This window comes from Apodemus sylvaticus, chromosome 7 (genome assembly GCF_947179515.1).
Source record: "Apodemus sylvaticus chromosome 7, mApoSyl1.1, whole genome shotgun sequence".
In the NCBI taxonomy this organism is placed as follows: Eukaryota; Metazoa; Chordata; class Mammalia; order Rodentia; family Muridae; genus Apodemus; species Apodemus sylvaticus.
Window position 1 is genome coordinate 96,087,173 of NC_067478.1, and position 5,705 is coordinate 96,092,877.

Below are 5,705 nucleotides of genomic sequence, written 5' to 3' on the forward strand. Positions count from 1 at the left end.
AGACATGGAAGTAATAGTTTTTTGACCACCCTGGCAGAAACACAGTCTTCATAGTTTCATGACTTATATATTCAATACTTAAAAAAAAAATCCGTGCTTAGTGCTCAGTGCTGTGTTCAACAGTCAGAATGTATTTGTTCAGTAAGTATAGGAAGAGGAGAAGGAGGAACTTGTGCTATATGTCAATTGTGATGGATGGACATAGGGGGAAATTGAAGGAAACCATGATGTGTGAATGAGGGATCACCACGGGGGTGGGAATAATGGAGCAACTCTCTATCCTGCTGAACTGTTGAAATATCAAGAGACAAGGTTAAGTGCATGCACGTATTTGGTTTGTACAGTACTTGCCACAGACTGAACAGGATCATGAGGTTACAGGATTAAAGGGAAGGTGTAGGAATTCACCTAAAATCCAACAGTGTTATTAAGTGTCAGACTTATAGTTTAGTGCAGAAAGACCCATTTTTGCAACAGTTCATTTTTATTGTCTGATTTCCATTCTTAATAGTCCCATTGAAGCAAAGTTCAGCACATCTCTGGTTTCCAAACTGAATTTTACCATATAGAGAAGAAGAAATTCAAGAGGCAAAATATAAATATCAATGGAAATAGTTGGTGAGTCAGTAAAGATTCAAATGGAAGGTACATCTGGAATACAAGCATAACTGAAGTGGCCTCTCTGGGACACTGCCTCAAACCCTAACCAAACCTATAGGAGGGAATCCATTCCCAAAAGTGTTGAATGGAATTTTAGAATCCAATTCCTATCATATCATACTATATATTCATTCAGAAATTCCCTGAAGATCACCCAGATACTTTTCTAAATAATTTTGTCTTCCTAATTTGTTTGTTGAACTGACCAACAGACAGTGGCAGATATTACTAAAACCAAAAGGACATTTACCTCCTACTCTTACAGGAAAAGACATCTTCCTTCAGTCTCTTAATTTTTCATCAGAATTCTAGACACAGGTTTGTCACTGTAGGGTAAGCAAGTTGACTCTTAGAGTTCCCAGACCTTACATACCTTTGAGGGTTATGAGCAAGGCATACCTCTGACCAAATTTAGCCTGATAGCAACCTCCTCTCTCACAAATCCCCTGAGAATTGATCTTAGCACACAAGTGATACATGTCAAAGCTGAAAAGACAGAAGCCAGTGTAAGAGGTTCATTCAGCATTCAAACACAAGCACCAATGGGAGCTGAGCTTGTGGCTATGGCAAATAAATAAGGAATAGCCAAGAAAGGAGCTGACTGTATGCTGAGCTGACACTTTCATGAGGGTTAATGACCACAAGACTCAGAAATATGAAGGTTGGAGAAGAGGTGGAAGGTCACCTAACCTCATAACGTGTGAATGGACCAAGTTAGCTGAATGAGAAATCAAACCTCTAATGTCGTGTTCCTAATGCACCATACAGCATTATGTTTCTGAGGTATCTAAAAGAGAGAGTAGGAAGAAAGGGACCAGAGCCTTACATTGTCAGACAGGATTGTATTCATTGGCACACATGGAAAAGGAAAGCGTCTCTCATACAAGAAATCATCACAGGAATTCTGTTTTTAAAACTTAGCATTCCCAATTTGTTGGTTGCCGATCTGTCCTCTTGATGGTGTCCTTTGCTTTACAGAAACTCTGTAACCTTATGAGGTCCCATTTGTCAATTCTTGCTCTTAGAGCATACGCTATTGGTGTTCTGTTCATAAACTTTCTCCCTGTACCGATTTCCTCAAGGGTCTTCCCCAGTTTCTTTTCTATTAGCTTTAGAGTGTCTGGCTTTATGTGGAGGTCCTTGATCCATTTGGAGTTGAGCTTAGTACAAGGAGACAAGGATGGATCAATTCCCATTCTTCTGCATGCTGACCTCCAGTTGAACCAGCACCATTTGTTGAAAAGGCTATCTTTTTTCCATTGGATGTTTTCAGCCTCTTTGTCGAGGATCAAGTAGCCATAGGTGTGTGGGTTCATTTCTGGATCTCCAATCCTGTTCCATTGATCCACCTGCCTGTCACTGTACCAATACCATGCAGTTTTTAACACTATTGCTCTGTAGTATTGCTTGAGGTCAGGGATACTGATTCCCCCAGATTTTCTTTTGTTGCTGAGAATAGTTTTATGACTAATATCCAATATATATAAAGAACTCAAGAAATTAGACTCCAGAAAACCGAACAACCCTATTAAAAAATGGGGTACAGAGTTAAACAAAGAATTCTCACCTGAAGAACTTCAGATGGCGGAGAAGCATCTTAAAAAATGCTCAACTTCATTAGTCATTAGGGAAATGCAAATCAAAACAACCCTAAGATTTCATCTTACACCAGTCAGAATGGCTAAGATTAAACATTCAGGAGACAGCAGGTGTTGGAGAGGGTGTGGAGAAAGAGGAACATTCCTCCACTGCTGGTGGGGTTGCAAATTGGTACAACCACTCTGGAAAGCAGTCTGGTGGTTCCTCCGAAAACTGGGCACCTCACTTCCAGAAGATCCTGCTATACCACTCCTGAGCATATATCCAGAGGATTCCCCACCATGTAATAAGGATACATGCTCTACTATGTTCATAGCAGCCCTATTTATAATAGCCAGATGCTGGAAAGAACCCAGGTATCCCTCAACAGAAGAGTGGATGCAAAAAATGTGGTGTATCTACACAATGGAGTACTATTCAGCCATTAGAAACAATGAATTCATGAAATTCTTAGGCAAATGGATGGAGCTAGAGAACATCATACTAAGTGAGGTAACCCAGGCTCAAAAGGTGAATCATGGTATGCACTCACTAATAAGTGGTTATTAACCTAGAAAACTGGAATACTCAAAACATAATCCACACATCAAATGAGATACAAGAAGAAAGGAGGAGTGGCCCCTGGTTCTGGAAAGACTCAGTGAAACAGTATTCGGCAAAACCAGAACGGGGAAGTGGGAAGGGGTGGGAGGGAGGACAGGGGAAGAGAAGGGGGCTTACGGGACTTTTGGGGAGTGGGGAGCTAGAAAAGGGGAAATCATTTGAAATGTAAATAAATTATATCGAATAAAAAAATTAAAAAAAACTTAGTATTAAATCACACTGGATCGGATAAATCAAATTTTTAATCATTTATCCTGGCAATGACCTTCCTGTCCCACTTCCAACCCAAATTTAGCTCAATTTGCATGTAAACATGAAGAACTGAAGATTCTTAAGTATTCCAGAGAACAGATGTGAACGGATGCAGAGAGGAGAAGAACAGGGAAGCAGGGAGCCACAGAAAGTACAAAGAGGACAGGGAAGTATGTTTGAGTGTGCATACAAGAAGCAAGGGGAGGAAGTGCATATGGATATGGGACTGAAGCAGGGCCAGTTCTAATGTTATCCTATTTCCTTCTCCTCACATCCCCAATATCTTCTTATCTATAACATCAGTGTGTCTGTCTAGTAGTACCAACCACTACCATCTGCCAGGATCGTACCTTACAGGAAGCTCACCAGCAAAGACAGGCCCAGCAGGAGCAGCAATAGGTGCTTTCCCATGGCAGTGAGATTGATCTCCAGACCACAAAGCAGCAGAGGAGAGGAGAGAGTGCTCAGGACCCATATCAGCAAGGCAGGTTTATATTGTAGCCTAGGTTAAGGTGGGCAGCCAGTGGGATACCCAGAAATGAACTAAGCATATCACCAGGGAGAATCTAGATACCACAGATTTTTACTAACTTTATGGTGCTATAACAGATCATCTGGAAATCTTACAGTAAGGGAAAATTAAATTAAATTGAAGGACTACTGAGTCAGATTTAATCTTCCTGTTGGTGCTGCCACATCTTTTCAGGACACTGAAGTGCAATCTGCTGTCCAGAAGGAAAATTGCCTTCATGTACATTTTTTTGTGGTGAAGTATGTTAAGGAAGATTTTGAGCAGTAGTGAACTTTAAAACTCTAGATAAGGCATGATACTCCCAGCATCTAAATAACTCTGCTCTCCCTTTTAAGAATACCAAAATGAAATAAGATGCTCTCTCTTTAACAGCAGAAACTACAACAAGAACAACCACAAGAAACACCCTAGTCAAAAGAAACAGAGATTCTTTATGTCTCTCTATTTGATCTCTGCTTCCAGGAACTGGCAATTTTAGCTTTTGCCGCACTTGCATAACTTTCAATTGATGACTCATGGCTGAGAGACTCAATCCTCAGATCTGATGGTCAATACACTAGAAGGGTGCTGTGCACTGTACTCTGATTTTCAGTGTAGAAAGAAGCTACTTGTATCAACATGCTACATCACAATGTTAAAATTCTGTGATCATGGAATTAGGATATATGCCTACATATATTTTGTGTACTTCAATAAAATAGTATCAAAGACAAATAGCAAATTTATGTTTGTCTTCCATACAGGCCAGAGTCATTTCATAAAATATGAAAACAGGAACACTAAAGATCTTTGGGGAAAGTCTGAGAAAGAAAAGACCTTCATTGAGGGTCTGGTTTTCCTGTTCTGCTGATGAGTCAAGAAGCTTCAGACACCATGTATAAAGTTTTAACAGATAATAGTTTTCCTTAACACATATCAAATGCTCTAGTTAGGCTTTATGGGCAACTTGATATACCCTAGAAAACAGAATCTCAATTGAAAAATTGCCTGAATCATATTGGCCCATGGTTGTGACTGTGAGCTGTTGTTGTTGGCTAATTGATATAGGAGGGCACGGGCCAACATGAATACCTATCAACCTTAGGCAGGAAAAGTCTAACTGAGCAAAGTGAGTGAGCCAGCCAGGAAGCAGTGTTCCTACATGATTTTTTTCTTGATTTTTGGGTCCTTGCTCTTAATTCCTTCAAAAATAGAACATGGTCTAATGTAAGCTGAAATAACTCTTTACTTCACTCCCTCACTCAAGTTACATTTGGTCATGGTGTTTGTCATGGCAAAAGAAAATTGGAAAAGATATGAAAGATGGTAAATTAACTTTACTTTTTAAACCATCGAAGTGATATATAATCTTGAGTTTCTCACCTTTTTCTCTCATTCTTACATTGGTAAATCCACTTAACATCTTTATTTTATATGAAAAATTTCTAAACTTTTAACATTGTAGTATAGTCTAAACAATGATTAAAGGTATGAGGTTTTTAGCCACATTTAGGAATTAATATTTCAAATTAATTCATTGCAAACATATTTAATCCAGACAGTCCCTTAAGGAGCCCATTTATACATGTGTGTATTATAAAAATACAGCCTTCTATTTTAAAATGTGCAAACAGGAACAGTCAGGTCCTACTTTCCTTCTCATGTTCCTCTAGTTCCTATGACCTATGGCTGTAACAGAACTTTCAAGACAAATGTGATTGCTTATCACCATTCCTAGGGGTAGGGGACAGAAGAATTTGGATGTCCACATAGAACTTAGATTTTACATGTGGCCACACTTCCTGCCCTTTTTAAACTATTGTATAAATACAATTTCTGGGGGAGGGAAGGGGGTGTATGGGATTTTCAGGGAGTCGGGGGCCAGAAAAGGGAAAATCATTTGAAATGTAAATAAAAAAATATATCGAATAAAAAAATCTATAAAAATACAATTTCTAATTTTTTGTCTATCTCTCTGAGTAACACACCACACACACACACACACACACACACACACACACACAGAATGAGAAAGAGAGAGAGAGAAAGAGAGAGAGAGTTGTGACTAAATGGAAGAAGT

General features: G+C 39.1%; 1 pseudogene; it reads right to left on the reverse strand.

Moving 5' to 3' along the window:
* Nucleotides 1–440: 440 nt before the first annotated feature.
* On the reverse strand, nt 441–3,525 carry LOC127688429 (prostate and testis expressed protein 14-like; annotated as a pseudogene).
* Nucleotides 3,526–5,705: the final 2,180 nt, after the last annotated feature.